General features: G+C 45.8%; 3 non-coding genes across 3 annotated transcripts; all 3 read right to left on the bottom strand.

The window, feature by feature from the left end:
• Window positions 1-1,535: 1,535 nt before the first annotated feature.
• Window positions 1,536-1,626, bottom strand: trnap-agg (transfer RNA proline (anticodon AGG)). Its single transcript is given in 2 exon segments — window positions 1,536-1,571; window positions 1,591-1,626. It is a non-coding gene; the product is annotated as a tRNA-Pro (tRNA).
• Window positions 1,627-6,234: 4,608 nt separating this feature from the next.
• trnas-uga (transfer RNA serine (anticodon UGA)) lies at window positions 6,235-6,316 on the bottom strand. Its single transcript has one exon. It is a non-coding gene; the product is annotated as a tRNA-Ser (tRNA).
• Window positions 6,317-15,168: 8,852 nt separating this feature from the next.
• Window positions 15,169-15,241, bottom strand: trnak-cuu (transfer RNA lysine (anticodon CUU)). Its single transcript has one exon. It is a non-coding gene; the product is annotated as a tRNA-Lys (tRNA).
• Between the last annotated feature and the right edge of the window lie 295 nt (window positions 15,242-15,536).

Here is a 15,536-nt window from a genome sequence, read left to right as displayed (position 1 = left end):
GCAGTGATCAGTGCTGGGACCTTTGCAGTTCGTAGTATATACAAATGATTTGGAGGAAAATGTAACTGGTCTGATTAGTAAGTTTGCAGATGACACAAAGGTTGGTGGAATTGCGGATAGCGATGAGGGTTGTCAGAGGATACAGCAGGATTTAGATCTTTTGGAGATTTGGGTGGAGAGATGGCAGATGGAGTTTAATCCGGACAAATGTGAGTTAATGCATTTTGGAAGGTCTAATGCACGTAGGGAATATACAGTGAATGGTAGAACCCTCAAGAGTATTGAAAGTCAGAGAGATCTATGTCTACAGGTCCACAGGTCACTGAAAGGGGCAACACAGGTGGAGAAGGTAGTCAAGACATACGGCATGCTTGCCTTCATTGGCCAGGGCATTGAGTACAAAATTGGCAAGTCATGTTGCAGCTGTCTGGAACCTTAGTTAGGCCACACTTGGAGTATCGTGTTCAATTCTGGTCGCCACACTACCAGAAGGATGTGGAGGCTTTAGAGAGGGTGCAGAAGAGATTTACCAGGATGCTGCCTGTTATGGAGGGAATTAGCTATGAGGATCGGTTGAATAAACTCTGTTTGTTCTCACTGGAATGACGGACGTTGAGGGGCGACCTGATAGAGGTCTACAAAACTACGAGGGGCATAGACAGAGTGGACAGACAGAGGCTTTTCCCCAGGGTAGAGGGGTCAATTACTAATCAATTACATAGATTTAAGGTGCGAGGGCAAGGTTTAGAGGAGATGTACAAGGCAAGTTTTTTACAGAGAGGGTAGTGGGTGCCTGGAACTCGCTGCTGGAGAAGGTGGTGGGAGCAGCGACGATAGTGACATTTAAGCGGTATCTTGACAGATACATGAATATGATGGGAATCGAGGGATACCGACCCAGGAAGTGGAAAACATTTTAGACTCGTCATTGGTCAGGCAGCATGGTCGGCACGGGCTTGACGGGCCGAAGGGCCTGTTCCTGTGCTGTACTTTTCTTTGTTCTTTGTTGTTCTTTGAGCGGGTTTGCTATTGAGGAAAGGTTACACAGACTGCACTTGTTTCCAGTGGAGATGTGAAGAGCGACAGTTGATTTGATTGAAGTGCATCAGATTTTGAATGGTCTTGACAAGGTGGACGTGGAAAGGATGTCACTGCTTGTGGGTGAGACCAGAACTACTGGGCAGTTAAAAACAAGGATGTCGCCCTTTTCGGATGGAGATATGGAAATTTCTCCCTCTCAGAGAGTTGTGCGACTTTGGAACTCTGCCACAGAAGGCGGCGGAAGCGGGACATTGATTATTTTTAAGGCGGACATTCAGCAAATAAATCAAAGGTTTATCGGGGTTACGTACAAACAGTGCATTCAGCCAGCTACCTGGATGCACAGGCGTTCGTTTGTTTTACTAATTTGAGGATACATTCAGCGTCCAACACCATGGTGAAACGGTCTTTAAATAACGTGTTCGTTTCTTCACGTGTTCTCTGGGGCTCAAACCTGCTCCCGACTTCAATGATCGTCGTGATAAAAATAAACAGGGCTCGTCCGGGATTTGAACCCGGGACCTCTCGCATTTTATCGCAAATGGAAGCCCCTAAGCGAGAATCATACCCCTAGACCAACGAGCCAAATCACAGTTAAGACTTACTCAAACCAGCTTATCATTGCCTCCCGAAGCTTATTGTATCAGCTCAATGCGCTTCTGAATTCCTGTTCAATTTCGTTTCGTTGTTAAAATAAATTCAAAAGAAACAATTTTTGTCCCTTGCTTTTCGTACTGGGATCATTGGGTAAATTGGTTAATTTTGGTTAGTTGGCCTCCACTGCGAACAGAATAAAAGACATAGGGGACCAGTCTTTGCCGTTGCCGAGTAAGCACTGTGCAATGGTCACTCCGAACGATTCTGTCATGAAGCTGCTCTTCAAGTATTCTCTTTCTCAATCTGCTGAAGGCTGAGCTGACACATTGGAGGTGAGGGCGAATCCTGTCTGCTGGATCTGCCTTTTTCCAGTGGTGGCTTCCGGTCATGGAAAATGGTCCCCATTTTCCACGATCTCGCCATTTTATTCTGTGTGCCATTCTATGTGAGTGTTCACAACATAATTCAGCTCTTGGTATTCACCAGGATTCACCACGAAGCGCAACACCTCCATACTCCCAGAACGCCTCGATCCACTGCAATTCGCATACCTCTGCAACCGGTCCACATCAGACGACATTTCATAGAATTTACAGTGCAGAAGGAGGCCATTCGGCCCATCGAGTTTGCACCGGCTCTTTGAAAGAGCACCCTACCCAAGCCCACACATGCACCCTATCCCCATAACCCAGTAACCCCACCAAACACTAATGGCAATTTTGGACACTGAGGGCAATTGAGCATGGCCAATCCACCTAATCTGCACATCTTTGGACTGGGGGAGGAAACCAGAGCACCCGGAGGAAACCCACGCAAACAAGGGGAGAATGTGCAGACTCCGCACAGATGTTGACCCAAGCCAGGAATCGAACCTGGGACCCTGGAGCTGTGAAGCAATTGTGCTAACCACTATGCTACCGTGCTGACCCGAACTGTTTCCCTGGCCCGACACTCATCCCTGGAGCATCTCGAAAACAAGGACTCCTACATCAGACTCCTATTTATTGACTCCAGCTCCGCCTTCAACACCATAATCCCAGCCAAGCTCATATCAAAGCTCCAAAACCTAGGACTTGGCTCCCCACTCTGCAACTGGATTCACAATTTTCTGATCAACTGACCACAATCAGTAAGAAAGAATAACAACACCTCCTCCACAATAGTCCTCAACACCGGGTCTCTGCAAGGCTGCGTACTTAGCCCCCTACTCTACACCCTGTACACACACGACTGTGTGGCAAAACTTGGTTCCAACACCATCTACAAGTTTGCTGACGATACGACCATAGTGGGCCGGATCTCGAATAACGATGAGTCCGAATACAGGAGGGAGATAGAGAACCTAGTGGAGTGGTGTCGCGACAACAATCTCTCCCTCAATGCCAGCAAAACTTAAGAGCTGGTCATTGACTTCAGGAAGGAAAGTACTGTATACACCACTGTCAGCATCAACGGGGCCGAGGTGGAGATGGTTAGCAGTTTCAAATTCCTCGGGGTGCACATCTCCAAAAATCTGTCCTGGTCGACCCACTCCGATGCTACTACCAAGAAAGCACAACAGCCCCTATACTTCCTCAGAAACTAAGGAAATTCGGCATGTCCACATTAACCCTTACCAACTTTTACAGATGCACCAAAGAAAGCATCCTATCGGGCTGCATCACAGCCTGGTATGGCAACTGCTCGGCCCAGGACCGCAAGAAACTTCAGAGAGTCGTGAACACCGCCCAGTCCATCACACAAACCTGCCTCCCATCCATTGACTCCATCTACACCTCCCGCTGCCTGGGGAAAGCAGGCAGCATAATCAAAGATCCCTCCCACCAGCTTACTCACTCTTCCAACTTCTTCCATCGAGCAGGAGATACAGAAGTCTGAGAACACGCACGAACAGACACAAAAACAGCTTCTTCCCCACTGTCACCAGACTCCTAAATAACCCTCTTATGGATTGACCTCATTAACACTACACCCTGTATGCTTCATCCGATGCCAGTGCTTTTGTAGTTACATTGTATATGTTGTGTTGCCCTATTATGTATTTTTAAAAATTCCCTTTTCTTCTCATGCACGATTTTGATCTGTTGAGATGCTCGCAGAAAAATACTTTTCACTGTACCTCGGTACACGTGACAATAAACAAATCCAATCCAATCCAATCCAGTCAGTGGTGTTGTGTGGAAAGTAGGATTCAGTCTGTGGAACTCTGTGTCCCATACACTATATGTTCAGAGTGACCATTGCACAGTCCTTGTGGAGACAAGGCCCCATCTTCACATTGAGGATTCGCTCCATTGGGTTATTTGACACTACCACCCTGCTAAATGCAATCAATTTTGAAATATAATTCATGTATATTTCAGTCTCTGACACTGTATGACAGAGTCAGATTTATTCCATATTTGTAATATTCCGGTAATTCCTAGGATTGTTGCACATCTACTGTAACACTCTGTCTTTGGGATTCAGTTAAATCGCGTTGTGAGTGTCTCTGGGACTGTATGAGAGTCTGTCATTCATTCAGTATCTTTCATTCTCTGAAAATCTGTGTGAAGGTGGAACTAAATCTGTAATGATCAATCTCTGATATTGTTATTGAGTGGATAAAATCATTCTGTTGTTTGCCAGTTTCCGTTAAAACGTCTGCATATCAGAATCATGACAAAACTTTCAGTGGCGTTGCGCTTGTGTGTCCGTTGGGGGAGGGGCATATAGGCATTTGGGTGGTGAATGAATCTTTATCTGTCAGTCTCTGATGTGCGCAGTAAGAAGTCTGACAACACCAGGTTAAAGTCCAACAGGTGTGTTTCAAACACTAGCTTTCGGAGCGCTGCTCCTTCCTCAGGTGTATGAAGAGATATGTTCCGGAAACATGTATATAGACGAAGTCAAAGATGTAAGAGAATGCTTTGAATGCCAGCATTTGCAGGTAATTAAATCTTTACAGATCCGTAGATAGGGGTAACCCCAGGTTAAAGAGGTGGGAAGTGTCTCAAGTCGGGACAGTTGGTAGGATTCTGCAATCCCAGGCCAGATGGTGCGGGGCGAATGTAATGCGACATGAATCCAAGGTCCCGGTTGAGGCCGTACCCATGTGTGCGGAACTTGGCTATAAGTTTCTGCTCGGCGATTCTGTTGTCGCGCGTCCCGAAGGCCGCCTTGGAGAACGCTTTCCCCGAGATCAGAGGCTGGATGCCCTTGACTGCTGAAGTGTTCTCCGATGTGTTCTCCGGTGTGACATGTGAATATTCGAGTCATTCTCTGTCTGCAGTCTCTGCTGTTGTGTGTGGCTCAGGTCTCCCCAGACCAACGAGCCAGCCGCTGATTTGATCTCACTTAAAACAACTTTTAATTGCGTCCCAAAGCCCATCAGTTTCCCCACAATTATAAATCAGAAATATGAATGAACAATGTGACATTTATCTCTCTGTTCTGGAGCTGATCAGAAGCAGTGATGTCAGATTTCACCACTCGACAAGTCGGCCTGTGGATGCGCCTCGCCAATCACGTGGGTAATGTAATTCTGCCAGTCAGTGGGTTCAGTTGGCATTTTAGGAGAAATTCGAAGCCATCATGACTTCATCAGTGGCCTCATGGTTAAGGTGTGAGTGATGTTAATCATGATGCGATCAAATGTGTGTCTGTTTCAGTCTTTCCGCGGGGAGTTTTCATGCTGAGGAGAAACATGTTGGACATGGTCTGGGAATGTTTCACTCCGGTCCATTCCCAACATTTCCTGCCCTGATGGGATGGGCTTTTCCTTCCAAACTGCACCCGCTGCAAACAGATTCCCCAAATTACCGAACAAAACAAAAACACGCGCAACTGATCTTTTAAGAAATTATGACATTTTCTCTGAAAACAATATACCAACACCTCTTGAAGATTTGATTTGCTGTCACAATTCACTCTGAACTGTCTCAATGTCAACCGTCATTCCTTCCCAGCTCTCAGACAGGCGCTGACTGGTTAAAAGTCTGCTTCACTTTTCTAGGTCCGGCTCAATAAAATCAATCACAGGCCCATGATCTGCTTTCCTCCTGTTCTCAGACACATCCACTTTGTACAAGGGCGCACTAACTGGTTTTCAGAGTGAGAGTCAGACTGCAGTCACCTCGTTCTCTCTCGATCCCTTTATCCCAGAGCCACCTCACAACCAGGAATGGAACTTCTCACAGAGCCAAGAATGGAATAGTTTGTCGATTCTTCCACTGATTCAGGACCGTCCATCACCAGGACGTGTTTGTCCAAAAGAGTTGGGATGAGATGGGGCTGAGTTTCACTGTGTATCCAATCAGTCCCCGGAGAAGCACAAAAACAATGAGTGAGGGAGAGAGAAAGAAACAACGAAACAGATAGAGAGATAAAATATGTTCTATTTCTGCCACGATCTTTTTACAGAGATATACATGCAGCTGAATGAAAGCAAACCACGTTTCCATCTTTATATTTCGTTCAGTTTCCCCCCAAAAATGTTAAATATCGGACTGAACTCGATGAAGGTTCCAACCGTTTATTTGCAGCCAATCAGAATTCCGATTCATTCCGGAGTCAGCGGCTTGTCCGCCGAGTTGAACAAACATTTCGAATCACAGTCGCTGCGAACAAAACTCGAACCTGCGCGGGGAACGCCCATTGGATTTCAATCCCAACGCCTTAACCACTTGGCCATCGCAGCTGTGTCTGGTATGCCATTCATTAGTAATTTGGTCGATAGAATACATTCTAAAACCAGCCTGGAATAACTCCAGGAAGTTATTGCATTCAAACGATCAACGGGGCCCCGGGGTTTATGTGAGGAGGGGTTGAATCTTCGTGGAAAATGACCATTGGATTTGGAGAGAAGCCTTGAGAGACTCGAAAACCTCAGCTCCCTAAACGCACAATTCCACTGATTAAATAGTTTGTGGAACAACATCAGTTACATTGGAAATATATTAGAAATTCAAATGCAGCAGCACTACACTTCCGAGTCTGGAAGAAAATTAAAATGATGAATCAAGAAATTACAGAGGGAGACCTGTGCAGACCGAAAGGTCACGTGATGACGCAACTAACATGATCACGTGTCGGGATTCCGGCAGTTCCCCGGATCGCGGTCAGAGCACAAGCCAGGAGCCGCTGCTCAACTATTAAATCAGTTATTTTTATTCCAACTCCTTGGTCGCCAGTCATTGAGAGAGCAGCATTTCTACATGGTGTCAGGAGTGGGCAGTATGGCAGAAGGTCTCCACCGCATCAACCTCCTTGGATCATAGAATCGTAGAATATCCAGCGCAGAAGGAGGCCATTCGGCCCAACGTGGACTGCTTAACCACTTCCTTACCTTGCAGGTCAGCTGTTCGGGAGAGAGAGAGAGCCGGGACCTTGGAAACAGCGCGGGAGTTTGAAAAAGCGCGGGAGCTGCGAGTCAGAGCGGAGAGTTTAAAAGGTCGCGGCGTGGGTGAGGTAAGTACTGCTTAACAACTTCCAGACCTTGCAGGTCAGCTGTTAGTTTCGGGAGATCAGTTTCGGGAGCAGGCCTATTGGCCGACTGTATATCAGGAAGGATACAAAGGGTGTGGCTGAAGTGCCTTTAGAAACAGAGTGCTGGAGGCAAACAGAGTGTATCTGAGTTTGGGTAAGACTGAGTTCGGGTAAGAGGTGAGTGAGGGCTGTGTTTTATTTTTGGAGTTTGGTGTTTGGGGTTGAGTTTTCCCCCCCCCCCCCAAAAAAAAAATCCAATTAATTAAGTAAATTAATTAACTAGTTAAGGGAATTTGGTGCTCATCTTAAGGAGGTGCAGAGAAGCAGACCTGTGAGGGAGCCTCGGGAGCAATTACATCACAGCCAGCAGGTGTGATGGCTTGTAGCTGGTAAGTGATTTCTCTCTCTTTGACTTTCTCTTAGCTGTGTAGTGTAGTTCAAATTTAACTTCAGGTTTAAGTCATGGCAGGAGAGCTCAGACCCGTGTCATGCTCCTCTTGTGAGATGTGGCAAGTCAGGGACCCTTCTGGTGTCCCTGACTCCTTCATCTGCAAGAAGTGTGTCCAACTGCAGCTCCTGTTAGACCGCTTGACGGCTCTGGAGCTGCGGATGGACTCACTTTGGAGCAACCGCGATGCTGAGGAAGTTGTGGATAGCACATTCAGTGAGTTGGTCACACCGCAGATTAAAATTACTGAGGCAGATAGGGAATGGGTGACCAACAGACAGAGGAAGAGTAGGAAGGCAGTGCAGGGATCCCCTGCGGTCATCTCCCTCCAAAACAGATTTACCGTTTTGGAAACTGTTGGGGGAGATGGCTCACCAGGGGAAGGTGGCAGCAGCCAGGTTCATGGCACCGTGGCTGGCTCTGCTGCACAGAAGGGCGGTAAAAAGAGTGGCAGAGCTATAGTGATAGGGGATTCAATTGTAAGGGGAATAGACAGGCGTTTCTGTGGACGTAAACAAGAATCCAGGTTGGTATGTTGCCTCCCTGGTGCAAGGGTCAAGGATGTCTCGGAGCGGCTGCAGGGCATTCTGGAGGGGGAGGGTGAACAGCCAGCTGTCGTGGTGTATATAGGCACCAACGATATAGGTACAAAACGGGATGAGGTCCTACAAGCTGAATTTAGGGAGTTAGGAGTTAAACTAAAAAGTAGGACCTCAAAGGTAGTAATCTCAGGATTGCTACCAGTGCCACGTGGTAGTCAGAGTAGGAATGACAGGATAGCTAGGATGAATACGTGGCTTGAGAGATGGTGCAAGAGGGAGGGTTTCAAATTCCTGGGACATTGGGACCGGTTCTGGGGGAGGTGGGACCTGTACAAATCGGACGGTCTGCATCTGGGTGGGACTGGAACCAATGTTCTCGGGGGTGTGTTTGCTAGTGCGGTTGGGGAGGGTTTAAACTAATGTGGCAGGGGGATGGGAACCGATGTAGGAAGTCAGTGGGGACAGAAACAAAAGGCAGGAAGGGAGAGTGTGTCAAGCATGACCAGAGAAAGCAGGGCAGAGAGCAAGGAAGGTTTACATTAAACTGCATTTATTTCAATGCAACGGGCCTGATGGGCAAAGCAGATGAACTCAGGGCATGGACGGGCACATGGGACTGGGATATTATAGCTATGACTGAAACATGGCTAAGGGAGGGGCAGGACTGGCAGCTCAATGTTCCGGGGTACAGATGCTATAGCAAGGATAGAACAGGAGGTAAGAGAGGAGGGGGAGTGGCGTTTTTGATTAGGGAGAACATCACGGCAGTACTTAGAGGGGATATATCCGAGGGTTTGCCCACTGAGTCTATATGGGTGGAACTGAAAAATAAGAAGGGAGAGATCACCTTGGTAGGACTGTACTACAGGCCCCCAAATAGTCAGCGGGAAATTGAGGAGCAAATATGTAAGGAGATTACAGATATCTGCAAGAATAATAGGGTGGTAGTAGTAGGGGACTTTAACTTTCCCAACATTGACTGGGACAGCCATAGCATTAGGGGCTTGGATGGAGGGAAATTTGTTGAGTGTATTCAGGAGGAATTTCTCATTCAGTATGTGGATGGACCGACTAGAGAGGGGGCAAAACTTGAGCTCGTCTTGGGAAATAAGGAAGGGCAAGTGACAGAAGTGCTAGTGAGGGATCACTTTGGGACAAGTGACCATTACTCCATTAGTTTTAAGATAGCTATGGAGAATGATAGGTCTGGCCCAAGAGTTAAAATTCTTAATTGGGGCAAGGCCAATTTTGATGGTATCAGACAGGAACTTGCAGAGGTAGATTGGGGGAGACTGTTGGCAGGCAAAGGGACGGCTGGTAAATGGGAGGCTTTTAAAAATGTGTTAACCAGGGTGCAGGGTAAGCACATTCCCTTTAGAGTGAAGTGCAACGCTGGTAGAAGTAGGGAACCCTGGATGACTCGAGATATTGAGTCTCTGGTCAAAAAGAAGAAGGAGGCATATGACGTACATAAGCAACTGGGATCAAGTGGATCCCTTGAAGAGTATAGAGATTGTCGAAATAGAGTTAAGAGGGAAATCAGGAGGGCAAAAAGGGGACATGAAATTGCTTTGGCAAATAATGCAAGGGAGAATCCAAAGAGATTCTACAGATACATAAAGGGGAAAAGAGTAACTAGGGACAGACTAGGGCCTCTTAAGGATCAACAAGGACATCTTAAGGATCAACAAGGACATCTATGTGCAGAGCCACAAGAGTTGGGTGAGATCTTGAATGAATATTTCTCATCGGTATTCACGGTGGAGAAAGGCATGGATGTTAGGAAACTAAGGGAAATAAATAGTGATGTCTTGAGAAGTGTGCATATTACAGAGGAGGAGGTGCTGGAAGTCTTAAAGCACATCAAGGTAGATAAATCCCCGGGACCTGATGAAATGTATCCCAGGATGTTGTGGGAGGCTAGGGAGGAAATTGCGGGTCCCCTAACAGAGATATTTGAATCATCGGCAGCCACAGGTGAGGTGCCTGAAGACTGGAGAGTGGCGAATGTTGTGCCCTTGTTTAAGAAGGGCAACAGGGAAAAGCCTGGGAACTGCAGACCGGTGAGCCTAACGTCTGTAGTAGGGAAGTTGCTAGAAGGTATTCTGAGAGACAGGATCTACACGCATTTAGAGAGGCAAGGACTGATTCGGGGCAGTCAGCATGGCTTTATGGGTGGAAAATCATGTCTCACAAATTTGATTGAGTTTTTTGAGGGGGTGACCAAGAAGGTAGATGAGGGCAGTGCAGTAGACGTTGTCTACATGGACTTTAGCAAAGCCTTTGACAAGGTACCGCATGGTAGGTTGTTGCAGAAGGTTAAAGCTCACGGGATCCAGGGTAAGGTTGCCAATTGGATTCAAAATTGGCTGGACGACAGAAGGCAGAGGGTGGTTGTAGAGGGTTGTTTTTCAAACTGGAGGCCTGTGACCAGTGGTGTGCCTCAGGGATCGGTGCTGGGTCCACTGTTATTTGTGATTTATATTAATGATTTGGATGAGAATTTAGGAGGCATGGTTAGCAAGTTTGCAGATGACACCAAGATTGGTGGCACAGTGGATAGTGAAGAAGGTTATCTAGGATTGCAACGGGATCTTGATCAATTAGGCCAGTGGGCCGACGAATGGCCTTTTGGCAGATCGAATCAGGCCAGGACCTACTCAGTTAATGGTATGGCGTTGGGGAGAGTTATAGAACAAAGAGATCTAGGAGTACAGGTTCATAGCTCCTTGAAGGTGGAGTCGCAGGTGGACAGGGTGGTGAAGAAGGCATTCGGCATGCTTGGTTTCATTGGTCAGAACATTGAATACAGGAGTTGGGACGCCTTGTTGAAGTTGTACAAGACATTGGTACGGCCACACTTGGAATACTGTGTGCAGTTCTGGTCACCAAATTATAGAAAGGATATTATTAAACTAGAAAGAGTGCAGAAAAGATTTACGAGGATGTTGCCGGGACTTGATGGTTTGAGTTATAAGGAGAGGCTGGATAGACTGGGACTTTTTTCCCTGGAGCGTAGGAGGCTTAGGGGTGATCTTATAGAGGTATATAAAATAATGAGGGGCATAGATAAGGTAGATAGTCAACATCTTTTCCCAAAGGTAGGGGAGTCTAAAACTAGAGGGCATAGGTTTAAGGAGAGAGGGGAGAGATTCAGAAGGGCCCAGAGGGGCAATTTCTTCACTCAGAGGGTAGTGAATGTTTGGAATGGGCTGCCAGAGGTAGTAGTAGAGGCGGGTACAATTGTGTCTTTTAAAAAGCATTTTGATAGTTACATGGGTAAGATGGGTATAGAGGGTTATGGGCCAAGTGCGGGCAACTGGGACTAGCTTAATGGTAAAAACTGGGCGGCATGGACTGGTTGGGCCGAAGGGCCTGTTTCCATGCTGTAAACTTCTATGATTCTATGAGTTCACACTACATCAGGAAATGAATTTTTAAACTCCTCCAAAAGTATAATTTTCTGAGAACTTAATACATTTGGTCTATTTTCAAAGCCCTTATCCACCGATCAAAATTACTCTGTTTCAGCCTTTCAAACTCCATGTATATTTGACCAAATTCTTTCCTTAAATGTCTAAACCTTAGTCTGTAAGCTTCAGGCACTCGCTCAGATGCACTTAAGATGGGTTTCTTCACCTGCTCATACGTTCCAGATACCACCTCCGGTCGTGATGCAAACACTTCACTAGCTCTACCTACCAGCTTTGTTTGAATCAGTAACGCCCACAAGTCCTGTGGCCATTTCATTTGTTTAGCTACCTTCTGAAATGAAATGAAAAAGGCTTCCACTTCCTTCTCGTCAAACCGTGGCAATGCTTGGACATATTTAAATAGATTCCCACCAAGCCTTCGACTAGGACGCGCTTTCTCACTATCCTCGTCACTATCATCCAACTGTACATTTCCCTTTACGTCTGCCAATTTTAACTGATTGTCATGTTTCATGGCCATTTTCTGAAGTTCAAACTCGCTCTCTTTATCTTTTTCCCTAATCTGTGTTTCCCTTTCTTTTTCTTTTTTTCTCCTAGGACTATTCTTTCTTTTCTCCTTTCTGCTCTCTCCTTTTCTTTTTCCTCTCTCTCTCTTTCTCTTTCTTTTTCCTCTCTCTCCCTCTCGTATTCAAGCCGCTTTCATTCTTTCTCATGTTCCATTTGTTTAATTTGCAACTGAATTTTTGCCATTTCCAATGAGTCAAACTCTATCGCATGCAACTTTAAATGCTTAACCACCGCCATAATTACTTTATCTTTTCGCATTTTGTCAGGTAAGGTTAACTGCAATGTTCTTGCCAAATCTAACAGTCTGCTTTTCGTTTCTGCCCGTAAAGTACTACGTGTGACATTCTCCACCACCAAAAACTTCTGAGCCTCTGAAAGAGACATTGTTCACAACACTCTCCCCACGTAAACTAAAATACCACACCGGAAAAGCAACAATCCTTCACTGTCTTTAAGTTCACAAAAGCCAATCCAATAGATAGACTTTTATCCCGGATGAGCCCCCAATTTTTATGGGTGAGGCGTTTTCAGAACCCCAAAATGTATCATGGAGTTCAACCAACCTCTCCCTTTAATGGATTTGTTGCTTTTCCTAGCACACGGCTTTTTCCCTCGGTGTATTGTTATTATACAATTATGGACACGTGGGCTTTTAAACACAAAACACTGTTTATTCCATGAACTCAACTTCACATCTTAAATAAACATAGGATCTCTTAACACCCCTTACTTCAAAGATAACTCAGAAAATATTGCAACAGTAAATAATTCCTTAAAATGTTCCTTCAAACTTCCAAGAGACTTAACACCTTTAAACAGAATCACATCAGGTTAAAGGTTTTATAATTATCAGTTTAAATCACCCAAATGATCCAGAGCTGGTCTTTTATGCCAGAGATCCAGCTCCCTGCAAACGAAGACACTCCCAATCTCTTTTCAAACTTGCAGCTCTCTGGAAACACACAGACACACACAAGGTGCTTTTTAAACTGAAAGTAAAAATCTGCAAAATGGCTGACCTAAAGCCGAGCTCCACCCACTCTCTGACCTCACTGTTTTCTTAAATGTACATTGCTTAAACAGCTAGGTCTTAAAGGTACAATCACATGACAGTGCACTATGCAACCATGTGATTTATCTACGTCCTGTATCTGATTCGTCATTGTTTGCGATACGACCTACCGCAGTGGTATCATCCACAAACTTATAGATTGAGTTGGAGCTAAATCCTGCCACACAGGATATGCCTCCATATTCAGCGGGTCCGTCCATGATAAGACTGAAGAACGATCACTCGTCTATCCAATCAGTGAGGTTTGCCTCACTGTGAGACAAGATTAGCAGAAGGAAAACCAAATTAATTAGATTCAGATCACACGGTTATACTCGACCTGAAACATGAAAACCCCGCCATCTCACAATTCCCGTTCCAGCCTCCCCGAACCGGAGCCGGGATGTGGCGACTCGGGGCTTTTCACAGAACCTCGATTGAAGCCTACTTGTGACAATAAGCGATTATTATTATTATTATTATTGCTCCTCGCCTGAGGTATGGTGATCCTCAGGTTAAATCACCACCAGTCAGATCTTACCCTCAAAGGGCCTATGGTCATCAGGGACTAGAGTGACTTAATTTACTTTAGAACTGGATCAATGTATGACATTTCCAGGATGTGACTTCACTCAAGACTGGCCAAATGACTGACAGCCGGGACATTAACGACCATTGAGGAGTTACCGCTACCTGAGGCTTGGTGGGATTGCTGGTTTTAAAGGTTCATCATGAAATCTAGAGATAAAAAGCCGGGAAAGTGGACATGAGGATTATCATGAGATCATTAAAATGTAAAAGGAGGCCATTCTGCCAATGGACTCTGCAACGATATTCTGAAAGAGTTTCTGTGTCCCCACCACATCCCTGTAACACCACCCAACTTTCTGAACACTAAGGGGCAATTTAGCATGGACAGTCCACCTAACCCGCACACATTTGGACTGTGCGAGGAAATCGCAGCATCCGGAGGGAACCCACACAGACACGGAGAGAAAGTGCAAACTCCACACAGTCCGTGGCTAAAGGCTGGAAATGAACCCGGATCGCTGGCGCTGTGAGGTAGCCACTGTGACAACGTGCCACCGTATGAGGTCATAACACGTCAAATATCAGATCAAGCATGATCTCATTGCAATACGGAGCATATTCGATGGGCTGAATGGCCTGCTTCTGCTCCTACGTCTTATACCCTGATATTGTGTAAATCTGTTCCTGTTCTTGGGCAAAACTCTTGTTAAACCAACACAGGCGCCGCATGTCGTCTGCATCTGATTATCTGGCGCGGTGATTGTGGAATACATGTCGTACCCATCAAACTCTGCTACTCACCTGACTGAGATTTGTTCTGTATCTGTAAATCACAGGTAGTATTCGCGAGTGGAGGGAACACTCTGCACCTCAGTCTCTGGAACAGTTTGTGAGAGCAGGATTTCTTCATTATGAGTCAATGTCTGGGACTGTATGTGAGGGTGGGTTTCAGTCTCTATCAGACATTGGTACTGAATGTCAGTGTGGAATCTTCCTGTATCTATCAATCACAATTACCGTTTGGGAAAAGTGAGATTAATACACAACAGCAGCACTGCTGTAACAGACAGAGAAAGAGACACAAAAAATCAGAAAGAGACGATCAGGACACACACAATGACACACAGAAAAGGTGCCGAGATGGAGAAACTGTTTTTTTCGGAAAATGTTGTTTTCTGCTGCACACAGAGGGGCCCTGTTTGTAAAATTATATCTTGCTGTGTAACTGAGCTCTCTGTAACCGTGACACTGCCGGTGACAGATCTGTACTGTGTTTGTGCCAAATCATTACTTGTTGTGTAATGTGGTCCAGTTGTGGAAATAAGATCCATCGGAAGCGGAACCGTTACTGAGACGACATTTTAATTCCATATTTATTAAATTTTGTCACGAAATGTTCGTTTAGACCTCTGGATTCCCAGTCATAACCTTGCGTTCTTGTTACGAAGAAAGTTCATTCTGCATCAATATTTTCAGATAATAACACAGAAGCGCCCAACGTGGGGCTCGAACCCACGACCCTGGGATTAAGAGTCCAATGCTCTACCGACTGAGCTAGCCGGGCTGCTGGTGCACTATTTATTAAGCGTCTTCTTGAAGAGAGCTGATGCGGTGAAGTCCTTCTGCCATACTTCCCACTCCTGACACCATGTAGAAATGCTCGTCTCTCAATGGCTGGCGACCAATGACATGTAATAAAAAATAACTGACTTAATAATTGAGCAGCTCCTCCTGGCTTGTGCTCTGACCGCGATCCGGGGAACTGCCGGAATCCCGACACGTGACCATTTTAGTTGCGTCATCAGGTGACCGTTCGGCCTGCACAGGTCTCCCTCTGTGCTGTAATTTCTAAATTTCAT

Source organism: Scyliorhinus torazame, chromosome 24 (assembly GCF_047496885.1).
Source record: "Scyliorhinus torazame isolate Kashiwa2021f chromosome 24, sScyTor2.1, whole genome shotgun sequence".
NCBI lineage: Eukaryota > Metazoa > Chordata > Chondrichthyes > Carcharhiniformes > Scyliorhinidae > Scyliorhinus > Scyliorhinus torazame.
This window is presented reverse-complemented; position numbering and strand designations above follow the sequence as displayed.